This window comes from Triticum aestivum, chromosome 1B (assembly GCF_018294505.1).
Source record: "Triticum aestivum cultivar Chinese Spring chromosome 1B, IWGSC CS RefSeq v2.1, whole genome shotgun sequence".
Taxonomy (NCBI): Eukaryota; Viridiplantae; Streptophyta; class Magnoliopsida; order Poales; family Poaceae; genus Triticum; species Triticum aestivum.
The window spans coordinates 242,538,230-242,564,323 of record NC_057795.1 but is presented as its reverse complement, the minus strand read 5'-3'; positions in this window follow the sequence as shown (position 1 = coordinate 242,564,323).

Below are 26,094 nucleotides of genomic sequence, written 5' to 3'. Positions count from 1 at the left end.
ATGAAGAAGATGTTGACCACACCGCCTGTCCTGGCGGCACCGACTAAGAAAGAGCCCATGGTCCTTTACATTGCCACAACCAGCCAGGTGGTCAGCACTGTCGTCGTGGTTCAGCGCCCAGAAGAAGGCAAAGCTCAGCTGGTTCAGAGGCCGGTGTATTACTTGAGTGAAGTACTATCAAGCTCGAAGCAGAATTACCCCCACTCCCAGAAGATGTGCTACGGCGTGTACTTTGCCACCAAGAAGCTCAAGCCCTACTTTCAAGAGCACCCCATCACGATCGTTTGCACTACCCCGCTTGCCAAGATCATGGGCAGCCGGGATGCATTTGGCCGGGTGGCCAAGTGGGCCATTGCGCTGGCTCCTTACACCATCTTCTATAGCCTCGCACCGCCATCAAGTCCTAGGTGTTGGCAGACTTACTTGTTGACTGGGTCGAGACCTAGTACCTGCCACCAGCTCCCGACTCCAATGATTGGCGGATGCACGTTGATGGATCCAAGATGCGCACCGGTTTGGGAGTCGTCATCGTCCTCACCTCTCCGAAGGGCGACAAGCTCATATACACATTGCAAATCCATTTTGCCGCCTCCAACAATGTGGCCAAGTATGAGGCGCTCATACATGGGCTCCGGCTGGCCAAAGAACTCGGCATCCGCTGGATCCTGTGCAATGGCGACTCAGACTTTGTGATTCAACAGTCGTCTGGTGATTGGGATGCCAAGGACGCAAACATGGCGAGCTACCATTTCCTCGTTTAGCAGCTCCGCAGATATTTTGAAGGGTGCGAGTTCCTCCACGTGCCACGGGCTGACAACGAGCAAGCATATGCCCAGGCACGAATCGTCTCCACCCGGCAAGCTATAACAACCGGTGTCTCCCTTTAGCGCCTCCTCAAGCCATCTGTCAAGCCATCTCCAAAATCAGATTCTATCTTCGTGCCGCATGGCCCTTATGCAGTCAGATCCGACTTGGGGAATTCAACAGGAGGCTCGGGGACTTTGGCAGGCAGCTCGGGGACTGCTCTGGTCACACCCGGCTCGGGGACTGCAGCAGTCGGCCCAGGGACTTCAACGACACAATAGGCAGTGGCCGACTCCAACCTTCCACCTCCCAGCCCAACTGCCCTTGTCGCAGTAGCCATGTTGGCAATAGAAGAAGTCATAGCTCCATCATGGGCCCAGCCCATCCTCAACTTTCTAGTAAACAGAGAGCTGTCGACTGACGAGATCTCAGGAAGACAAGTTCAACACTGAGCTAGAGCCTACACAATAGTGAACAGAGAGCTCGTTAGGCGTAGCATGACTGGAGTCTTCCAGCGCTGTGTCGAGCCAGAGAAGGGCATTGCAATCCTCAAAGACATCCATCAAGGCGAGTGCGGCCACCATGCGGCCTCAAGATCACTCGTCGCCAAAGCTTTCCGCCATGGTTTCTTCTGGCCGACTGCTTTGGAAGACGCCAAAGAGGTTGTCAAACACTGCAAGGGGTGCCAAGTTTTCAGCTCGAAGCAACACCTGTCGGCTTCCGCACTCAAGACCATCCCCCTCACCTGGCCCTTTGCCATTTGGGGGCTGCATATGGTGGGCCCATTCAAGACAGCACGCGGCGGCATGACACATCTACTTGTTGCCATAGACAAGTTCACCAAATGGATCGAAGGTAAGCCAATCAAAAATTTGACTGGGCCGACGGCTATGACATTCATCGCAGACATCACACCACACAGCATAATCACCGACAACGGCACATATTTTGCCAAAGGGGCATTGGCTCGTTTCTGCGCGACGCAGGGCATCCGACTGGACTTAGTGTCCGTTGCCCATCCGTAGTCAAACGGCCAAGTCGAGCGAGCAAACGGCCTCATCCTTTTCGGCATCAAGCCCCGACTAGTCGAGCCACTAGAGAGTTCGGCTGGCTGCTGGCTCGAGGAGCTGCCGGCCGTCCTCTAGAGCTTGCGTACCACTCCAAATAAGTCAACCGGCTTCACTCATTTCTTCCTTGTGTATGGTGCCGAGGCTGTCATCCCTCCTGACATCGGGTTCGACTCACCTCGAGTCACCATGTACATGGAAGTGGAGGCGAAGGAAGCACGAGAAGATGGAGTTAACCTGCTGGAAGAGGGCCGACTGTTAGCACTCAGTCGGTCCGCCATCTACCAGCAGGGTCTAAGCCGCTACCACAGTCGAAAGGTCAAGCCAAGATCCTTCCAAGAGGGCGAACTTGTGCTCCGGCTGATCTACCGAATAGCCGGCCAACAAAAGCTCTCGACCCCTTTGGAAGGCCCCTTCGTCATCAGCAAGGCCTTGGGCAATGACTCCTACTGCCTGATCGATGCACAGAAGCCCAAGGCACGCAAGAGAGATGATTCCGGCAAGGAGTCGGTACGCCCATGGAACGCCAATCTCCTTCGAAGATTTTATAGTTAATGCAGTACGTATCACGCTATCTTTTGTATTAAGTACAAGACATCGGGCCCCCCGAGGAGTACTTGGGGACTACCCTCCTTTATCTATATGACGAGTATCATGCCTATGAATGTGTTAGTACATTTGTTCTTTCGTCCTGCACCGGGTTCGACCAGTCGGCCCGGGGACTTGCCGCCTTGAATTATGTTAAGCACTACCTGTAGTCAGACAAGTAGTGTGCCGGTACCTAAGCCCCCTCTTGCCGAATGTCGCATCTCGTAGAAGCGGCTGTTCGACTGGCAAGGGTTAAAGGCAGGAAATGATGCCCACACGAGAAACGACTAAGGACCAATGGGCTTACATAACACAAGCCGGCCCCCACCCTGCCAACCGACCGCTAAGCAGCCAACTGGCCGGCTCCCCACTCACCTTGCCACAATCTATGAAAGCTAAAGTACTTGCCCTCCCACACGGCCAATTACTTTCCCAGCCACAGACTGTAGAGCAGCTGTCCGGCTAGGAAGGTGGTGACCAAGGGAGGGCGGCAAAGGAAACAACCGTAAAAAGATTTAAAGCAAGCAAAGTCGGAAGCCGACACCAGCATGGCACATGCAAGATTATATTTACACAAAAGGCATTCGAAGGCTAGAGTTCAACGTAGTTTGAATACACCCCCGGTGGGTGGAACTGTGCAAATTTAACGAGCATTGTTCAAAAGACTAACGAGCAGGAACACAAAGATAAAATTGGCCGCTCAGACCAAGGGAGCAACTGGTGAGCTGGGCAGGTCGGTGGAGACGACGGCGCTGGCTGGAGGAGTGGTCGGGTGGCGAGTCTCGGCTTGATCATCGCCGGCAGCAGGCGGCGTGTTCACACATGCCTTGTTGCAGGAGGCACGGTCAGGCTAAGGCTGGCCGACCGCTCCACCATCTGGCACGGCATCTTCACCGTCCTCTTCGTCCTCCTCACCCTCGTCGCTGGAGTCGATCTCCTCCGCCAAGTCTTCACCATCCGCCGGGTTGAGCCCAAACCAGCCCGCCGGTAGCTTAGCACCATCGTCGTTCAGGTCGGGGACGAAGACGCTAGTGTCGGTGTACTCGGCAATCACCGCAGCACGATGAATGATTGCCGGCCGCACCGCCACTAGCTCCTGGTGGGCCTCCTACCGGAACGTGGCCAACTGGGACAGGTCCAGCCCAGGATACCACGCTCGAACAAACCCCAATACCCGCCTGGCATCTGCCCGGGCCACAGAAGCCTTTCACGCCTCGAAGCGGTCGACTGCCACCTCCAGCCAGTCGGCAGTCCGACTGGGAGTGCGAGGAATCGTGGTGTCAGGCCAGCGGGCGGAAAGCACCTAAGCTCCAACACGCTGAAGGCGGAGGAGCATCCAGTGGGCCGGTTGGAGATGAGCCTCGATGGCCAAGAGCTGCTCCTCAAGCGTTCGGCGAGCATTCGGCGCGATTTTAACACCAGCCTGCCTCAGCGCGTTGCGGTGGGCCTCGATGACCTGGCTGGCGACAACAGAATAGCCGGGGAAGTACTCTACATGAAGAAGAGAAAATAAAAATACCAAGTCAAATGTCGGACCAAGCAACAAGCGGCAAAAAAAGGGGGAAAAGAGGAAGGCAGCTTACCGTCAACCATGTCTTCGGTCTGGCCGTAGCCGCCGTTCAACGCTTTCTCTGACTCGGCCCAGTTCACCGCCTCGGTCTCATACTCGGCGTTGGAGGGCGGCCTGGCTGTCCTTCACCGTCTGGATAGCCGCCTTGTGACTCTCCTTCTGGTCAGCCAGCTTCTTGGCCAGGTGGTCGTGCTCCTGAGCCACCGCATTGCACTCCGCCTCCTTAGCACGCAGCGCGGTCTGGGCCTCACCCAGTTGCTGCTGTAGGGCGGCATTGGCCTCTGTAAAGACAACAAAGAAGAATAAATAGTAAGGAAGAAGTCGCTAGAAAAGATCCGGCCCGACTACTCAGCAGTCGGCCCGAACACTTAGTCCGGCTTTCAGACAGGTCGGCGGTCTTTTGAGTCAGCTCCCGGACATGGAAATTGAAGGCGGCCGCGCGAAGGTTATGATAGTCCTACAAAAAGGATAGACAAAAAATAAGGACAAGTCAGCACCTGAATCTACTTAGAAGTTCAAGGCCGCCTGCTCAGCAGCCGCCCCGGAACTCGGGGACTACACCCAGTGGGTGCGCTGACGCGCCCCGACGGAAGAATACAAAAGCAAAAAGCAAGGAAGCGAGCAGGGTTCCCAAGCCCACCATCCGGGTGCCACTTCGTACATCGTGCCACTGCACCTAGTCTGTCCCAAGCCCACCTGTACTGGGTGCCCCTTGGTAGACTACTAGCACTACCAACAAACACCAGAAACTAGTTGCAACTCCTTGTCAGGACCCCGACTCGATGTCACATCGATCTAGCCGGTAACACCTCATATCACTTTGCGGCCTCACGCACGGTATCCCCACGGGTGTCGCCTTACCTTGCCCGGAACCGTTTGCGCCTTTTGGCTCACGTATATGATAGTGTCGCTAGCATCCATATGATAAGGAGCCCGGGCTGACATGACTAGTCGTAAACCCAAAGTGGCACAGACTTACAGGGACAGGCATCCATGACCCACCTTCGAACGTGTCGGTCATCAGCAAGTGGGTCCGGGCTGTAGCACGGGGCTAGCAGGACTCCGCTAAACCGGGCTGTAGCGGGCTAACAGGACTCCGGTACTCAAAGCGTGACATTTCCCCGAAGGGACAGACACAGGAACGAAGAAGGACACATGTCGGCCAGCCTAAGTGTTCCAGAGCAGTAGCAAGCTACCATGGCTCAGCGGTAACACTAGGAGACATTTCCCGGTAAGAGAGGCTACTAAAGATAAACAACTAGGTAGTCAGATCCCACACATACCAAGCATTTCAATCATACACACAATATGCTTGATATGTGCAAATACAACGAAGCATCACAACATGACTCTACGACACAAGTACTTTATTTAAGGCTCAGGGAGCCATACATAGCATACACAAAGGTACGGGTCTCACGACCCAACATACAAGTCATACAGTCATACAAACCAGCAGCGGAAGTAACTTGTCTGAGTACAGACAACTAGTAAAATAAAAGAGGCTTGGAAAGCCTAGCTATACTACGTGGTCCTTCACAAGCTCAGGGTCACCACCTGGGCCTTTAGCCTACTCGTTGATGTCAATGTCTACATAGAACCCATCAGAAGGGGTTGCAGCGTCTTCTGTAAAAAAAATGTAAATTATAGCAACATGAGTACAAAGGTACTCAGCAAGACTTACATCAGATCCTACATACATGCATATTATCAAGAAGGGTTGGTGGAGTTATTGCAGCAAGCCAGCTTTGACTCTTGGCTAGACTATCCTACGATACTCCAACTTGAAATGGTTTTGCGCACACGAGTCCACTACTCACCACTTCAATACACTACCGAGGATCCGCCTCCGTCTTCCTACGGAAGAGCCATCCTCGGCACTCACACTTATCTTGAGGCTTTTAGCAGTTTCCATTTACTTGTCTATGAACTGTATAGGCAACCAAGTAGTCCTTTACCGCGGACGCGGCTATTCGAATAGATCATGTTAACCCTGCAGGGGTGTACTTCTTCATACACGCTCTCACCACTTACCGCCGTTTACACGACATGTACTCGGCAACCTTCAAGCGGAAGCCCAACGTGGGTGTCGGCCACGACCTACCTAACCACCTAAGCCTCCAGTCCAGGTTTATCGCCTATCCAGGTTCCATCCGCAGGGAGTCCGGCCGAGGTTTCCCATACGGCCCCGAACGATGTGAACAGGGTTCCCGAGATACCTAACGGGTATTCGGTACACCCGACCACGTACCTACCGCATCACAGCCCACCCCTACGGTCAGCGCTGTCCACGGCCTCCAGTAGGCTACAAACACCAGAAACTACTTGCAACTCCTGGACGGAGAACTAGGGTGAATAAGAAGCCGAGAGGGTCCATTGGTTTCGGGCCCAATGGATGGTAGTAGCTGATTCTTAAATCACACATACAGATCTCAGTGCTTAAGGTCAGCTTCAATGAAACAACCCACCATGTACTCCTACATGGCCTCTCATCGATACCTTTACCAAATCGTGTTCACCACACCACTCTCATTACCGACATAATCATTTCACTCTAGCCCATCACCCAGATGAACCAGACCTGAACCGACTCTAAGCATAGCAGGCATAGCAAGGTAGGAACAACACATACATATGGCTCAATCAACTCCTACACATGCTAGTGGGTTTCATCTAGTTACTGTGGCAATGACAGGTCATGCAGAGGAAATGGGTTCAACTACCGTAGCACACAGCAGTTTGAAACGCGTTGTCTTAATGCAGTAAAAGAGAGCAGGAGCGAGAACATGGGATTGTATCGATATGATCAAATGGTTGGTTGCTTGCCTGATGGTTCGATGCACTGATACGGTTCTTTGTTAGGGTAATCACGGTACTCCTCGGAGGCAGAACCTGTCGCAAAGGACACCGATACACAACCATCACCAAACAATGTGCAACAATATGATGCATGCATGAAACATGGCAATATGAGTGTGTTGGGCTAATGCAACTAAAACCAGAAGGGTTTGAACCAATTTGAATCAAAGATTCAAATTTCAAACTCAAACATGGCCTTTTAAAGTGCTTTTCCTTGTTCTGCTTAAAACATCAATTTAACTTGTTTGATCATGCATGAAAATAGTACAGATGGATAGATTGGATTTTTCTGATCATTTTTCATATATAATTTGTCCAATTTGGAGTTACAGAATAAAAGTTATGAATTTTTGAAGTTTAAATAATATTCTGGAATTTCCTGATTTAATTTAAATCCAGAAATATAAATATTGCGCCAGCATGACATCAGCATGACGTCAGCGGTCAACTGCGGCTGGCTGGGGTCAAACCTGACGTGTGGGGTCCACACGTCAGTGACAGGGGGGGTTTAACAGGGTTAATTTAATCCTAATTAGGAATTAGTGGCGCTGGGGCCCACTGGTCAGGGTCAGGGGGGGTAGTTAGTTTAACTAATTCGGTTAGTGCTAATCCTAATTAGCTAACAGGGCTGGGCCCACCTGTCAGGGACACAGGGGGGGGGGGGTCCTGCCGTGGTCAAGGTGGGTCAAACCCACCGGCGACATGACGCCGGCGAGGCCCGAGACGGCGGCGCGATACGGAAACGCGCTACAGGGCACGGGCGAGGCCGTGCTTGGGCTCGTTGGAGAGCCCTTGCTCCCGCGCGTCGAACGGTGGTGGTGGCCGTGCCTGAGGTGGCCGGTACCGACGACGGCGAGCTCGCGAGCGGCGGCCGGAGTTCGGGTGCGGTCGGGATCGGCGTTGCTGCTCGCAGGCGAGGGAGCTGAGGCGCTGGAGGGGCTCTACGGGTCCTTACGGACTTGTTGGACTCGCCGGGGTGACCAAATGGTCACCGGAGCTGCGTCGACGGCGAGCTCGGCGACGGCGGAGGTTCGGCCGTGGTGGGAAGCGGGGTTACGGTGCGGGAACGAGGGGGAAAAGAGGGGGAAACGGTGGCGGAGCTCACCGCGGTTGCAGTGGGCGTCGAAGCGGGCTCGGGGACGCGCTGGAGACGGCGAATCGGCGGCGATGGTGGTCGGAGCCCGAGGAGGAAGACGATGGCGTGGAGGCGATGCAGAGCTTCCCGAGGGGCTTGGCTTGGTGGGGAGGAAGAGGGGGTCGCGGCGGAGCTCCTGAGCTCAGCGGAGGGGCGAGGGGTGGCCGGTGACGGCTGCTATGGCGAACGGCGGCGATGGTGGTGTTCGGCCGTGAGAGAGAGAGCGAGGGAGAGGAGGGAAGAACCGAGGGAGAGTGAGAGAGAGTACGGGGGAGGGCGTGGCGTCGTTCCAGGCCATCCAGACGAGGAGGGGAGGGGCAGGCAGGCAGGCGAGGCAGGTGGCGTGGCGCGGTGGCGCGCGCGCGCGCCGGCCACACTCCCCTCCCTCTGTCGAGGACGAAGACGACAGAGGAGGGAGGCGGGCTGGGCCGCCTGCTGGCTGGGCCGGCCAGCTGGCTGGGCTGCACAGGGAGGAGCCCAGGTAAGGTTCTCCCTTTTATTTATTTCTGTTTTCTAATTTCTGACATTTGTTTTGATTTAAATAAAATATTAAATCATTTTATAACCTTATGCCAATTTTTGCAGGAGCTAGATATATTATTCCAGAGCTCCCCAACAGGTGGCATAATTTTTGGACATATATTAATATATATAACTAATATATTTCCAATGCAAATATTTATGCATTAATTCCAAATGCCCAAAATAAATACCTATGAGCTCTTAAAAATATTGGTTTGATTTTTATCTCTGTCCAATATTTTCAGAGAGCAACATGAGCATTTTCTTGGACCCTTTTGGAGAAATTTTTATTTGGGTCATTTTCAGAAATGATTCTGAGGGTTTCACAAATCCCCAATTCAAATTAAATGGAATTTTAAACATGATGCACACACTCTGATGCATGACTAGCTAGGGTGTGACAACTCACCCCCACTCAAAAGAATCTCGTCCCGAGATTTGGGTTCCTCCGGGAAGAAGGCGGGATACTCAAGTCGAAGACGATCCTCCCTTTCCCAAGTTGCTTCATCCTCAGAATGGTGCGACCATTGAACTTTGAGAAACTTGATATTATGACGTCGGGTGGTACGTTCGGCCTGATCGAGGATACGAATGGGGTACTCTCGATATGTAAGATTATCTTGGAGATCAAGCGTTTCGTGGTCCACTTCACGGATAGGATCCGAGAAGCAACGCCTGAGTTGAGAAACGTGGAAGACATCGTGGACTCTGGAGAGGTGCGGAGGTAGTTCCAACTGGTAGGCAACTTCTCCTCGTTTGGCGAGAATGCGAAAAGGTCCAATGTAACGAGGAGCCAATTTGCCTTTGATACCGAAACGATGGGTTCCCTTCAGAGGGGTGACCCGAAGATAAGCCTTCTCGTCAACCTCGAAAGTCATAGCCTTATGTTTTCGGTCATATTGACTCTTTTGACGAGATTGGGCTGTTTTCAACTTTTCACGAACGATACGAACTTGTTCTTCTGCTTCCTGAATCATATCCGGGCCAAAGAATTGTCTTTCCCCGGTCTCTGACCAGTTAAGGGGTGTTCGACACCGTCGTCCATAGAGAACTTCAAAAGGGGCTTTACCCAAGCTAGATTGATAGCTGTTGTTGTAAGCGAATTCGGCAAATGGAAGGCACTTCTCCCAGTCCATTCCGAATGAGATAACAGAGGCTCGAAGCATGTCTTCTAGAATCTGGTTGACGCGTTCCACTTGACCACTCGACTGAGGGTGGAAGGCGGTGCTAAAGGAGAGACGGGTTCCCATAGCATTTTGGAAGCTTTCCCAAAATCGAGAGGTGAAAAGACTTCCTCGATCCGAGTTAATTTCCAAAGGAACACCATGGAGGGACACTATTCGGGAGATGTATAAGTCTGCCAGCTGGCTAGCGGTTATACTCTCACGAACAGGTAAGAAATGGGCTACTTTGGAAAGACGATCGACAACGACGAAAATAGCATTATTCCCTCTCTTGGTCCTGGGAAAACCGGTAATGAAATCCATACCAATTTTATCCCATTTCCATTCAGGAATAGCTAAGGGTTGAAGGGTGCCAGCAGGCCGTTGATGCTCTGCTTTTACACGACGACAGACGTCGCAATTAGCAATATACTGAGCAATTTCTCTCTTCATCCTAGTCCACCAGAACCTCTGGCGTAGGTCCTGATACATCTTAGTACTACCGGGATGAATGGTGAGAGGAGATTCATGAGCTTCCTTAAGGATCAAACGCCTCAGGTTTCGCACTTTGGGAACCACTAGTCGATTCCCGAAGTATACGACCCCTTGATCATTAATGGAGAAACAATTCGCAACTCCTTTCTGGATGTTTCTCTTGATGCGGGAAATTCCCGGATCTACCTTCTGTGCTTTGATAATCTGATCCGTAAGGGTAGGTTTTGCCACCAAGGTGGAAAGAAAACCTTGAGGTACAATGTGAAGGTTAAGCTTCCGAAATTCCTCATGGAGAAGCGGTTGACTTTGTTGTAACATCAGGTTGTTACAATAAGATTTACGACTTAGCGCATCAGCCATGACGTTGGCTTTCCCTGGGGTGTAGGTTATTCCTAAGTCGAAGTCTGTGATCAACTCAACCCAACGTCTTTGCCTGAGATTCAGATCCGGTTGGGTGAAGATGTACTTCAGACTTTGGTGATCAGTGAATATTTCGCAACGATTACCGAGGAGGTAATGCCGCCAGGTCTTAAGTGCATAGACTACGGCTGCAAGCTCTAGATCATGAGTAGGATAATTCTCCTCATGTGGGTGCAATTGCCGTGAAGCGTAGGCAATTACGTGTCGATCTTGCATGAGAATGCAACCTAGTCCTTGTCGCGAGGCGTCGCAGTAGATAACAAAGTCCTTGGAGAAGTCTGGCGGTACCAGTACGGGAGCAGAAGTCAGGCGTCTTTTCAGTTCCTGAAAGCTGTGCTCACACTGTGGAGTCCATTCGAACTTCTTATCTTTCTTGAGGAGTTCGGTTAGAGGTTTAGCAACCTTGGAGAAGTTCTCGACAAAGCGACGACAATAGCTCGCTAAGCCCAGAAAACTCCGAACTTGCTTGACCGATTCAGGTGGAGTCCAATTAAGGACGGCTTGAACTCGCTCAGGGTTAACAGCAATACCTTTACCAGATATTACATGACCCAGATAGGTCACTTCTGACAACCAGAATTCACATTTAGAAAATTTGGCATAAAGGCGATGCTCTCGAAGTTTCTTCAACACTAGCCTTAAATGTTCGGCATGTTCTTCCTCGTTCTTGGAGTAGATGAGTATATCATCGAGATAAACTACGACGAATTTATCCAAATACTCCATGAAGATTGAGTTCATTAACCGAGAAAAGGTGGCTGGAGCGTTGGTTAATCCGAAGGACATGACGGTGTACTCGTATTGGCCATAACGAGTAACAAAGGCCGTTTTAGGAATGTCCCCGTTTCTGATTTTGATTTGATGGTAGCCCAACCTCAAATCCATCTTGGAGAAGACTGAGGATCCAGCGAGCTGATCATACAGGTCGTTGATCCTGGGAAGTGGATATTTGTTCTTGATTGTGACCAAATTGACAGGTCGGTAATCTACAACCATCCGGTCCGTACCATCCTTCTTCTTGACGAATAGGACGGGGCAAGCCCACGGAGATGAACTAGGGCGGATGAAACCCTTTTTCAAGGACTCATCGAGTTGTTTCTTAAGCTCGGCTAGTTCTAGGGGTGCCATCTTATAAGGTCTTCTAGCAATCGGAACGGTTCCTGGAATGAGGTCTATTACGAACTCAACATCCCTGTCAGGTGGAACACCTGGCAATTCCTCTGGAAAGACATCCGGGAAGTCACGGACTACCGGAACGTCCTCAAGGTCTGGCAAAGGGCTGGCGTTAAGAGAAATAATTGTCGCTTGGCTATTCGGGTCAAGACATTGACTATCTTCCCCGAAGGATGGGTGAGTTGAACAGTCCTAGAGAAGCAATCAATTTTGGCTTGATGAGCTGACATCCAGTCCATACCCAAAATGATATTAATATCTGAAGATTTAAGGGCTATCAAAGATGCGAGAAAAACAAGTCTGTCGACTTGGATTTCATTTCCATAACTTACCCTAGAGGTCTGCCATCTAGAACCCGGGAGTAGAAATTTCCATAGTGGATGGCATGTCACAGAATGCGGTGTTATGCAAACGAGCATAGTTCTCGGATATAAATGAATGAGAGGCTCCTGTATCGAAAAGAACAGATGCCGGGTGGCAATTAACAAGAAGCGTACCGAGAACGACGTTGGGATCCTCTTGAGCTTCTTCGGCAGAGATACAGTTGACATGGCCACGTGAGGCGGTGGCCGGCTTGGCGTGGAACACTTTCCCTGTCGGCTTGCCACGGCCAACAGCTTTAGCAGACTGGTTGGGGTTGGTCTGGGGACACTCACGCATATAGTGGCCAGATTCCCCACACTTGAAACAAGTCACGGAACTGGTACGTGGAGGAGCATTATTGGTTGGACCCGCATAGGGCTTGGCTGGTGCAGACTGTTGAACGGGGCGAGGCGCCTGGAAGGATGGCCTCGGTGTGAACCTGGGTGGCAGGGCAGTGTTGGGCACCCACACGCGGCGCTTCTGAGGACCAGCACCGGATGAGGAACCCATGTCACGGCCATGCTTGCGTGTTGCGTCATAGTCAGTCTGACCAGTTTCAGCACTGATGGCTTTGTTGACAAGTTTCTGAAATGATGTGCACTCATGCAGACGGAGGTCACGACGAAGCTCAGGACTAAGGCCCTTACGGAACCTTGCTTGCTTCTTGGCATCAGTAGACACTTCCTCAGTTGCATATCGTGCGAGATTACCAAACTCCCTGCTGTAAGCATCCATAGAAAGTCGGCCTTGGGTGAAACTGCAAAATTCCTCACGTTTACGGTCCATGAGACCCTCCGGAATGTGGTGTTCACGGAAAGCCTTGCTGAATTCGGCCCAAGTAGTGACATGGCCCGCTGGGCGCATAGCTCCATAATTCTCCCACCATAGACCGGCGGGGCCTTCAAGATGATATGCAGCAAAGGTGACCTTGTCAGCCTCCGCAACCAGCACGGAACGCAGTTTGTGAGCGATACTGCGAAGCCAGTCATCAGCGTCGAGAGGCTCGATGGAGTGGTGGAACGTGGGTGGATGTAATTTGATAAAATCACTGAGTGACACCACGTTAGTCCTCTGATGGTGTGCCGTGTTCTGTTCAATACGCTCCAACAAACGGTTGGTCTCCCGCTTGTTTCTCTCAGCTTCCATCATAACCTCGTCTAGGGAAGGAGGATGAGGCAGATTTGCATCCCTGACTTCACTGCCTTCGGCCTGCTCTTGAGGAGCAGGGTTAGTGCGTGTGTTGACCATCCTAGGTAAACAAGACAATGATTTAGTCAGGATGATAAAATTCCGACATGGGATATAAAATGTAAGGAATAACTCGAAATGCAAGATGATCATCCGTATGACATGGTAGATACAGAAACTGCTTCTTTATTCCATCGTCATACACACCATACAGGGTTTAGTACAAGACCAAACAAAGTACTATTACGGTGAAAAGAGGATTACATCTCATCGGAGGCATCCCAAGCTCCTATACATTATTTTTCTACACCTCCGAAAAGAGTACAAACTAGGTCATATCCCACGAGTCACGCGGGACGATAGACGACACAGCTAGTGCGAACTAGTGATACTACCACTAACTCAGACCGATCCGTAGTAGTCCTCGTAGAAGTCACCTCCATAGCCTGGAAGCTCAACATGATCATCCGGAAACAGACGATCTCGCGGAGCTTGTGGACCATAGGGGCTAGGATGAGGTCTTGGACCAACAGACGGTGGCCTGCGGGGACCGCAAGGTGGGGTGATGCCTCCTACATCACGCCAACCCATCACGTCTGGCAGAGCAGATCTCACAGGATAGAGATCGCGCATATCTGAATATCCAGCTTGCACCGCCGGTGCAAACCGAGTCAAAGTAGCCCAGTGGTCAGCACAGGTATTGAAGAGCTCTAACCTCAAGGCCCGATTTTCACGGTCCTTATCCTCGAGCATCTCAGCAGTGGTGCGAGTCCGTGAATCCTCCTGAGTGGGGTCAGCATAGATAGCCTGGAGATACCCTTGTGCTCCCGGAAGTGATCCTGGCATATACCGGAAATCAGAGTCCCGAAATAGACCAGATCTGACTCGCATGATGGTCATCATAGAGTAGGCGGCATCCTGCACAACCATCTCAATAGTAACCCCGAGTCCATAGGAGCAGTGAAGGGGCTCGGTGGATCCAGGATAAGATGGAAATATCCTGACAGTGCAGAGATACTGGCTTTGATTGAAGTCCTGAAATTGCTCTTCGACCGTGTACTCAGGATACCAGCGGTATCCAGCCTCAGTCATTACCCTGACCAACTTGGCAGTATGGCCGGGTACATCTAGGCATCGAGTCAGGCGAACCACTTGATTGAGGTCGCGAGTGGCCATCTGAAAGCACAATCATAATGCAAAGGCATTAGAATTTCTAGCAAAATTTCGGCAGCATAACAGCTGCAAATGCTCAAGAAGGATTTTGAGACATTTGACAAAGAATTTCATACACACTCAACATCATCATATCAAAGTTCTGAATCCATTCTAACAACATAATGTGGTAGTAGAACTGAACTAGGCTTGTATCCATCAAACTTATAAGGTACTACTGATTAGTAACACGTGATCCTGATAGAGAGAATAGATCCTAATTCCTTAACCCCCGGTGGAAGAATAGACTGACTCAGATCAGAATGTCATAAGATAAAGGAGTAAAAGAGCCTTACGTTCCAACCCACAAACAATTCCCCTACATATAACTAAAGAATTTCTAGACTCAACATCGACCAGTTTGGCTTGGAGAACCTACAGGCAGTCCGGCTCTGATGCCAACGCTGTCAGGACCCCGACTCGATGTCACATCGATCTAGCCGGTAACACCTCATATCACTTTGCGGCCTCACGCACGGTATCCCCACGGGTGTCGCCTTACCTTGCCCGGAACCGTTTGTGCCTTTTGGCTCACGTATATGATAGTGTCGCTAGCATCCATATGATAAGGAGCCCGGGCTGACATGACTAGTCGTAAACCCAAAGTGGCACAGACTTACAGGGACAGGCATCCATGACCCAGCTTCGAACGTGTCGGTCATCAGCAAGTGGGTCCGGGCTGTAGCACGGGGCTAGCAGGACTCCGGTAAATCAGGCTGTAGCGGGCTAACAGGACTCCGGTACTCAAAGCGTGACATTTCCCCGAAGGGACAGACACAGGAACGAAGAAGGACACATGCCGGCTAGCCTAAGTGTTCCAGAGCAGTAGCAAGCTACCATGGCTCAGCGGTAACACTAGGAGACATTTCCCGGTAAGAGAGGCTACTAAAGATAAACAACTAGGTAGTCAGATCCCACACATACCAAGCATTTCAATCATACACACAATATGCTCGATATGTGCAAATATAACGAAGCATCACAACATGACTCTACGACACAAGTACTTTATTTAAGGCTCAGGGAGCCATACATAGCATACACAAAGGTACGGGTCTCACGACCCAACATACAAGTCATACAGTCATACAAACCAGCAGCGGAAGTAACTTGTCTGAGTACAGACAACTAGTAAAATAAAAGAGGCTTGGAAAGCCTAGCTATACTACGTGGTCCTTCACAAGCTCAGGGTCACCACCTGGGCCTTTAGCCTACTCGTTGATGTCAATGTCTACATAGAACCCATCAGAAGGGGTTGCAGCGTCTTCTGTAAAAAAATGTAAATTATAGCAACATGAGTACAAAGGTACTCAGCAAGACTTACATCAGATCCTACATACATGCATATTATCAAGAAGGGTTGGTGGAGTTATTGCAGCAAGCCAGCTTTGACTCTTGGCTAGACTATCCTACGATACTCCAACTTGAAATGGTTCTGCGCACACGAGTCCACTACTCACCACTTCAATACACTACCGAGGATCCGCCTCCGTCTTCCTACGGAAGAGCCATCCTCGGCACTCACACTTATCTTGAGGCTTTTAGCAGTTTCCATTTACTTGTCTATGAACTGTATAGGCAACCAAGTAGTCCTTTACCGCGGACGCGGCTATTCGAATAGATCATGTTAACCCTGCAGGGGTGTACTTCTTCATACACGCTCTCACCACTTACCGCCGTTTACACGACATGTACTCGGCAACCTTCAAGCGAAAGCCCAACGTGGGTGTCGGCCATGACCTACCTAACCACCTAAGCCTCCAGTCCAGGTTTATCGCCTATCCAGGTTCCATCCGCAGGGAGTCCGACCGAGGTTTCCCATACGGCCCCGAACGATGTAAACAGGGTTCCCGAGATACCTAACGGGTATTCGGTACACCCGGCCACGTACCTACCGCATCACAGCCCACCCCTACGGTCAGCGCTGTCCACGGCCTCCAGTAGGCTACAAACACCAGAAACTACTTGCAACTCCTGGACGGAGAACTAGGGTGAATAAGAAGCCGAGAGGGTCCATTGGTTTCGGGCCCAATGCATGGTAGTAGCTGATTCTTAAATCACACATACAGATCTCAGTGCTTAAGGTCGGCTTCAATGAAACAACCCACCATGTACTCCTACATGGCCTCTCATCGATACCTTTACCAAATCGTGTTCACCACACCACTCTCATTACCGACATAATCATTTCACTCTAGCCCATCACCCAGATGAACCAGACCTGACCCGACTCTAAGCATAGCAGGCATAGCAAGGTAGGAACAACACATACATATGGCTCAATCAACTCCTACACATGCTAGTGGGTTTCATCTAATTACTGTGGCAATGACAGGTCATGCAGAGGAAATGGGTTCAACTACCGTAGCACACAGCAATTTGAATCGCGTTGTCTTAATGCAGTAAAAGAGAGCAGGAGCGAGAACAAGGGACTGTATCGGTATGATCAAATGGTTGGTTGCTTGCCTGATGGTTCGATGCACTGATACGGTTCTTCGTTAGGGTAATCACGGTACTCCTCGGAGGCAGAACCTGTTGCAAAGGACACCGATACACAACCATCACCAAACAATGTGCAACAATATGATGCATGCATGAAACATGGCAATATGAGTGTGTTGGGGAAATTTTTATTTGGATCATTTTCAGAAATGATTCTGAGGGTTTCACAAATCCCCAATTCAAATTAAATGGAATTTTAAACATGATGCACACACTCTGATGCATGACTAGCTAGGGTGTGACACTCCTGGACAGAGATCGAGTTGATTAATAAGTCAAGAGGGGCACTTAAGCATTCCAATACGTGGTAGTAGCTGTTCATGGATCACAAACACAGAACTCAGTTCCTGAGGACGGCTTCAATGAGACAACCCACCATGTACTCCTACATGGCCTCTCACCGCTACCTTTACCAAATCGTGTTCACACATTTAGCTCACACATAGTAGGACATGTTCACACACCTCCAATTCATCCCTGATGAATCAGACCTGACTCAACTGTAAGCAGTAGCAGGCATGACAAACAAGCATGAATGAGTAGGCACATCAGGGCTCAAACATCTCCTACTCATGCTAGTGGGTTTCATCTATTTACTATGGCAATGATAGGTCATGCAGAGGAAAGGGGTTCAACTACCGCAGCATGTAACAGTTGAATCGTTGTTGTCCTAATGCAGTAAAAGGGAGCAGGAGCGAGAGAGTGGGATTGTATCGGAATGAATAAGGGGGTTTTTCTTGCCTGGCACTTCTGAAGATAGTATAGCTCTTCATCGGTGTCATCGAACTCATCGTCGGAACACGTTTATCGAAAGGGGACAACCACCGGCAACAAAGAAGGAACAAAGTCAATGCAATGCACAATATGATGCATGATCATGGCATGGCAATATGAGTGTGTTGGCCTAATGCAACTACAACCAGATGGGTTTGAGTTATTTTGAACCCAAGGTTTAAGTTCAAACTCAAACTATTAATTTATAAAGTGCATTATCATGTTTTGATATAAACAGCAGGTTTAAGTTGCTTTAACATGCATGAAACTAGTGCAGATGGATATATTGGATTTTTCTGATCATTTTTCATATATAAATTATTTAATTTGGAGTTATGGTTGAATTTCTATGAATTTTAGAAGTTTTGAGTATTTTCTGAAATAATAAATCATTTTATAATTTATTTTAAATTCCAGAAACCTTTATGACGTCAGGGTGACATTAGCATAACGCCAGCAGGTCAAAGGGCTGGTCCAGGTCAACCCCGACCAGCGGGGTCCACACGTCAGTGACTAACCCAATTACCTGAGTTAATTAGCATTTTAACTTAAGATAACCTTGGTTAATTAGGCGGTCTGGGCCCGCATGTGGGTGACCTAGGGGGAGGTCAAACCCCTGGTCAACCGGGGTTAAAATGCTGGAGTTTAGCCGCCGGCAGCAGCAGATGCGGCGAGGCACTCGGGCACGGGCTGTGGTGCCCCGTTTGCAGCGTGGCTAGGCTCGTTTGAGACCCCAGACCAGCGCGCGTCGGGTGGTGGAGCCAGCCGGGCCTGGGGCGGCCGGAGCTCGGCTTCCAGCTAGTGCAGGGCTGCAGCTCACGTATCGTGAACGGGGCGGCACAAGAGGCATCTAGGGGCAGCATAATCACACCTGTGCCACGGGGGCAAGCAGGGGAAGTTCGGGAGCGCGGGCTCGCCGGCCATGGCGGACGGCGGCCTCGGTTGCTCACAGGGCGGCGGCTAGAGGAGAAACACGCCGACGGGGAGAGGGGTGAGAGGTGCAGGAGCTCACAAGGAGGCATAGGAGATGGTCAGCGAGCTCGGGGACGGCTTGGAGACAGTGAATCGGAGCCGGCGATCTTCGGTGCCTGTCGGTGAAGACGACGACGATGGCGTTACTACAGGACTCCCGGTGTTGTGTCTGTTGATGGAGACGACGTACGCGATGAGTGCGAAGCTTCCAGACAAGTGGGGAGGCGAGGGGAGAGAGAGCCAGAGCGGTGGGGAGAGGCTAGAGAGGTGGAGGGAGTGGGCGAGGGGGTGCTAGGCGTTTCCAGGCGCAGATAGGCTCGAAGGGGAGGCCGCCAGCATGAAGCAGGAGGTGGAAACCTCAGGTGCGTGCGCGGTTGACACGGCGTCGTCCTCCTGTTAGGAGCTAGGAGATGACTTGCAGAAGGCCAGGTGGCATGGGCTGCACACCTGGGCCGGCAACAGTAGCACGCCGCGCAGGTAGGCTGAGGTAAGTTCTGCTCTGTTTTACTTTTCTTCTGTATTGTTTAGTTTTGCCACTGTTTAAAATAAAAACAGATTCAACATAGTGCCGAATATCCTCTGGATATTTTATGTTGCTGAATGGACTATTCCAAATGCACATAAGATGTTTCAAAGTTTTTCTAAAAATATATTCTATCTATTACGAATATAATTCCTAATTCAAATAAAAAATGATTTAAATTCCATGCCCAATATATTCCACAAAAAATGTTCACTATTTTTGGTTTGGTTCAGGAACCTTGCCAAAAATATTGAACAATTATAAGAACATTTTGGAGACATTGAATGTGATTTTTCCAGGGTTCTTTGCCCCTCTTATATTAAATTTTGTGTCACGACCGGTTTTTCAATAAAATACTTATTGAGAAAATCGATCTTTAGATCCCAGTATAGGAAAAGTTATCCTCACTGGTAGACAAATACTTGATAAACAGAGGACCAGTAGCATTAAATATATTACAGGGTTGAGCAGAGGCTGCTCAACAATTTATTACAAACTCGCCAATATCTTACATAAGGGCGGTTATGACACAGGGGTGTGGTGACATGCTACTAGCTCGAGATAAAAAGTGGTGGTGGATAACTTGACTCCTAACTGGCAGCTCATCGAGCGTCAAGGTGAGCCTCGATGATTTATTTCTGGGGTGGCGGAAGCAGATATAATACAGTGACCAAGTGCAGGATCGCACGGGACTGACTGGGACTCCTCTAGGCGTTGGACTCGCTATCGAACTCTTCATCCATGAGATCGCCTTTATCAACATCTAGCCAAATCAACAAGCCAGGTGAGTACTTTGAAAGTACTCGCAAGATAGTTCGGACAAAAGATATAACAAATGCATGCATGAATGTGTCCTGAGAAAAAATAATGATGCTCATTCCAATAATAATATTTTTGCACGACTTGATAAGTAAAACAAATAACTGAAAACCGATCGGGTGTCTGGAGCGACGCCTCGAAAGGTAAACAAATAAAGCTCATGCCGTAGTCGGGCGTCTAAGCGACACCACATAAAGGGCTTATAAAAGAAATGCCACAGTCGGGCGTCTCAGCGACACCACATAAAGGGCTTATAAAAGAAATGCCACAGTCGGACGTCTGAGCGACATCGCAGAAATGGCTTATAAAAGAAGTGCCACAGTCGGACGTCTAAGCGACATCGCAGAAAGGGCTTGTAAAAGAAATTCCACAGTCGGACGTCTGAGCGACATCACAGAAAGGGCTTGTAAAAGAAATGCCACAGTCAGACGTCTGAGAGACATCACAGAAAGGGCTTGTAAAAGAAATGCCATAGTCGGACGTCTGAGCGACATCACAGAAAGGGCTTGTAAAAGGAATGCCACAGTCGGACGTCTGAGCGACATCACAGAAAGGGCTTATATCAAATGTAAATAACAAGTCTGCCACAGTCGGATGTCTGAGCGACATCACAGAAAGGGCTTATATCAAAAGTAAATAACGGGTTAGTCCATCCACTGGAATAAACTTTTAACCGGATTTAAAACTCATGTAGTCCACCGGGTTTTTGTCACTGAGGCTGATATCTGACAAGATAAGATGAACATAGTACTTGGACATGTACAAGATGATTTAAAGGATTTGTGACTCTGCAGAGTTTGTACTAACTGACCACAGCCAACAGATTTCTGTAGTCACGAAGGACTAGTTCCGTTTACGGTATTTCCGTAGAGACACATTTAACCAGTACACACCCATTCCACCTCACGATGCCAGGAATCACCGTAGACAACGTCCAAGAAAAACTTTGAGACGGGGAGGTCACCACCTCGAATAGCATGGGATCAAATTTCTATACGCGTGCTCTAAGGGGTGCCCCCCTCTCGGTCCCAATCGAAAACACCCATGCCCCCTGACCGGATGACGGGCTTTAATCCAGGGCCATGGAACCCTCATCCCGGTCTCTCTATTTGGTGTGTACCAGGAAAACGGTTTGCAACTTAATGTGATTTGATTCACGATGACACTGAAGCCAAAATAGACTGGCGTAAGACTGACATGCCACAACACTGCCATCTTACCCATCCTCATGCCATCACATGGCCATGCAAATATGTATCCAACAACATATGGCTTTCCGAAACTTACTTTCCACTTCTGTGCATGAAATATAACATTCAAAGAAATGTTCATAAACATGGCATGAAACTCCTAAATGCAAACATGAAATAAACACTCATCATATCAAGAGTTCAAACATGCTTGCCTGGTTCGGAGTAGTCGGAGTCTAACTGGGTGAAGTTTGCGGCTCCGTCACCTCCTCCGGTATCTACGGTATAAGAAAATACGCACGTAACGTAAATACCGCGAGGTGCACAAAAAGTAATCCAAATAATTTTCAAATAAATCTGATAAAAAACTAGACAAAATTTTAAAGAGAACAGGAAAAGAATCAAACAAGAATCCTTTTCTCTTTAAAAGTTATAAGGGTTTTCATTCAGGGACCTTTCTGTAATGAAACAGAAAACTCTCAGGGGGTTCTGCAGAAAAGTCCAGAAAACGATTCGTTTAAAAGAAAAGAATGAGAGACTAACAGGCGGGTCCCACCCGTCAGGTTTGAATATTCAAACGAGGGAGACGGGGCTCGACGGCGCCCGAGAGCTGCGGTGGTCGCCGACGGCGATCCACGGCGAGGCAGGGGGATCGGGTGGTACCTCCGTGTTCAGTACGTCCTTCCGCGTCGGTGGGTGGTGGTGGTGGTCGCCGGTGAGCACCATGTCGACGGCGGCCCTTGCTCCGGCGGACGGTGGTTCGGGTAGTCGTGGACCTCGTCAGAGAGAGCTGCGGGGGTCAAATTGGAGTGGGGGTTAGTCTCCTAGAGGTGCCATGAGTCTACGGGCAAGTCTAGGGCAGTGGAGGAGTTCTCACCGGAGAGAACGCTGCCGGAGCCCGAGGCGGACGGAGGTGGCCGGAGTGGAGGAAGAAGGGCCCCTCGAGGCTCTTCCAGTGGTTGGGCGGGGTCTGGTGAGGTGGTGGAGGTGTGCGGAGTCGAGAGCGAGCTCGGAGGCGCTATTTATAGCCAGCCCGAGGCGGTTGCCGTGTACGGGATAAGTCCGGCGAGCGATTACGGCGGCGCTATGGCTGGACGGTTGGTTTAGGGGCTTGAGCATCATCTAGATGGAGCACTTGTTCCATTCCAGTGTCTAACTCAGCAAGGTAGGGGTGGTTACGGCCTGTCCCCGACGGAACGGCTGTACGGCACGTCGGTGGCAGAGAGCGCGCCCTGAGTGTGCCAGGCCACGGCGACGGTGCTGCATGTGTGCGCTGGCAAGGGAGATGGCCAGGCGGAGCTCTCAGGTGGTTTGGGCGGTGCCGAACGGAGTTATGCCGCAGGATGCCCTCTGTCGGCCGCCACGGGAGGCTCTGCCGCCGCGGAAGACGCCGGCGCAGGCGGGCCAGGGTGCAACCGAAGCCAGGAACGAGCCAAGCGTGCGTGTGGTGCTCCGGACAGGGAGGAGGGGCCGTGCACAACGCGCCAGGCACACAGTTGACATGTGACTAAACTCTAACAAAGAAACGACACTGCACTTACTGAATTTTTGAACATGTACAGTAACAGTGCAGGCCAGGTGTTCGACAGAATGATTTTGGCATGTAGGGATTTTTCCTTGAGCTGGTTTTTGGAGGAGTGGTCTCTCATTGCAACCGGGGGTTGCCTGAATTTTGGTGGAATTTTTGGAGAAGTAGAGATATGAATTTCACCAAATTTGACAAATCTGGTCCAAACTTGCAGAGGGTGAAATTTGAAAATTTTGAAAAGAAGAAGAGTGGATCTTGATGGTTCTAGGTTGTGGGTGCTAAGGACTATCCAGAGGAGTTGATTTGAGACCAAACTTCAAAGGCATTAAGGTACTTGCTTTTCAAATTACCTAGGCTCAAAATAAAGGGCAGAATTGTTTTGGGAAAAGAAATAAATGAGATAAAATCCAAAAAATGGATTTAACTAGTTGGGACAGAATATTTGGGTTGTCCCAAAGTGGAAGGAGGGGTTTTGGGAGAATTTTACCATAAGAGGCATGGTAAAAACAAGAAGGGATCAAAACCAAAGAAAAGCCGAAAACCAAAAAGGTTTTCTTTTTAGAAGAAACTAAATCCAAGAAATGATTTTGAGAGGGAAAACTCAGAAGAGAGGTTTTTAAGAAGGATTTAAATGACCTTCTTTAAACCAAGCAAGGCTCTTTCTGAAAACAAAAACCACCAAAATTTTTGGAGTGTCACATTTTGAGGCTTAAAATTCCCTCAATTCAAATTCCTTGAATTTAAACATGATGCTTGAAGGTCACTGGTGCAACTAATTACAGTCATCAATCTAGGGCTGTGACAACTCACCCCCACTAAACAAGAATCTCGTCCCGAGATTCAAGACGTGAAGTAAGAGGACAAAGGGGACTCAAACTAACACAATCCTCATGATCCAATTGCTCTTCTCGAAGATATTGATTCATTGCATCATCTTGATTTTAACGTCTTTGCTTTCTAGATCTTCATCCAACTCCATGACGTCAGAAAGAAACTCTATCGGGAAGGATCATTGAAACTCTCCATACCAGGCTAAGGCAATTCACCAACGATCATTTGGCGGAGTGCGAAGGAATGGCATACCCAGACTAGAATGGATGATATGGATTACCTTGTTGAAAACAACACAAGGGATGATTTTAGTAACTGGGGAGAAGCTCAATAGTAGAGAGTGAGTCCACTATTTGAAAAGTTATAGCATAACCGAGGAAACTGAGAGCAATCCCATTTAGTGCCGATGATAACACCTAGCGCTTGTGCGTGCTCTCATGAACTTGAGCATTTCCATATTCATCAAGGTTTTACCAATATCCGTGTCAAGGATCCTGGCAACACCACATACTACCATGATGAATAATGGTGGAGGATGCAGATGCAAAGGAAGATAACACCTTCTTAGAATTCACCTTCGCGAGGCCAAGGAAACAAAATTTGGATGATCGACCGCGAGACATTTAGCACTCCGCTTCTAATGTTCTCCTTGATGTGCTAACGTAACCCATTTATAGATATGGTTTGGTATCTAGGACATCAAGTTAAAGGTCGGACTTCGGGAGCTCAAAAATCCATAAGGAACAACTACTGGAGTAAATCCTATGAAATCCTTATGGGGATGTGGCCAACTTCCTCAATCAAGATACTACAATAACAGGTCTTTCGGCTGGGTGTTTTGGCCACGACATTCACTTTACCGGTTTACAAAGAGACCAACATTATAGTTCTTGGGAAATGTTCCAACCATATATCTGCCTGAGATTCAGATCTGGTTGGTGTCAAAATATTCCAGACTCATCAAGTCTAGAAAGCGAAATTAAAGTTTGCAACACAAATCGATGAGAAGACGTTGCGAGATTCTCGGGGAATCAACTATGATAGCAAGCTCCAAAACATGAGTTGGTTCTGCTGCACACGTGTGAACATGATGTCTCAAACAAGCATGATCACATGGTAGTCTTATAATAAAACACTACCGAGTTCAGATGGGGAATCCATCATCGAGGATATCGAAGTCCTTACATAAGTCTGGATTAGCTTTTATGAAGGAACTCCTTCTCCTTGAGAAAATCAACCAGTGGCTTCGTGTGCTACGGAATACATATGGAGTGGAGGTAATTAATCTACCAAACCATAGTATACTTTGCACATGTATGACTGACTAGGGATGATTCCAAAGGAAGCAAAAACAATCTTTCTCGGATCCACGGCGACAACTTACACAAAGTGCACATGAATTAGAGGAAGTCACTTCTTTCATCCAAACATATACTTCATGAACGGGGCATGAACACAAGTTTCCAACACCAGCTGGATGTTCAACACGAATCATGGAGGAGACAAAATGTCGCTGATGGGATCAACAGCAACTCATCGGAATTTCCATATCACTGGACTTCCACCATTATGTGAACAATGTGATAGTATTGGTCAGACCAAAAGATGTAATGGTGTATGCTCGAGGAATCAACCAAGAGTAAGACAACATTACGAATATCATTGGTTCTAACTTGATTTGACGATGGCCCACACTCAAATCAAGGTTTGGGCAAGACGATAGGGTCAACAACTGATCACGAGGACCAATCGATGAAGAAATCATCTTTCTACAACAAACACACAAACACAAGATATCCCTTTGGAAATGAACTAAGTTAGGCAAGCTTTTATCTACCAACTCTCTAAGTTGCTGTTCAGCTTAACCAACTAGGTCAGGGTATCCAACACAGATTCTTGAAGGGGTGGTTTATAAGAAAACCAACTTGGTCACGAGCTCAACATAACAGTCAGGGGATAACCTGGTAACACTTCCAAGAATTTCTAGACTCAACTTCGACCAGTTTGGCTTGGTAATCCTACATGCAGTCAAGCTCTGATACCAAAGTTGTCAGGACCCCGACTCAATGCCACACCGATCTAGCATGTAACACGTCATATCACTTTGCGGCCTCACGCACGGTATTCCCATGGGTGTCGCCTTACCAGGCCCGGGACCATTTGCGCCTTTTGGCACACGTATATGATAGTGTCGCTAGCATCCATATGACAAGGAGCCCGGGCTGACATGGCTAGTCGTGAACCCAGTGGCACTAACTTACAGGGACAGGCATACTTGACCCAGCAACGAACGTGTCGGTCATCAGCGAATGAATCCGGGCTGTAGCAACTGGGCTAGCAGGACTCCGATAAACCGGGCTGTAGCAGGCTAACAGGTCTCCGGTAGACACCGCGTG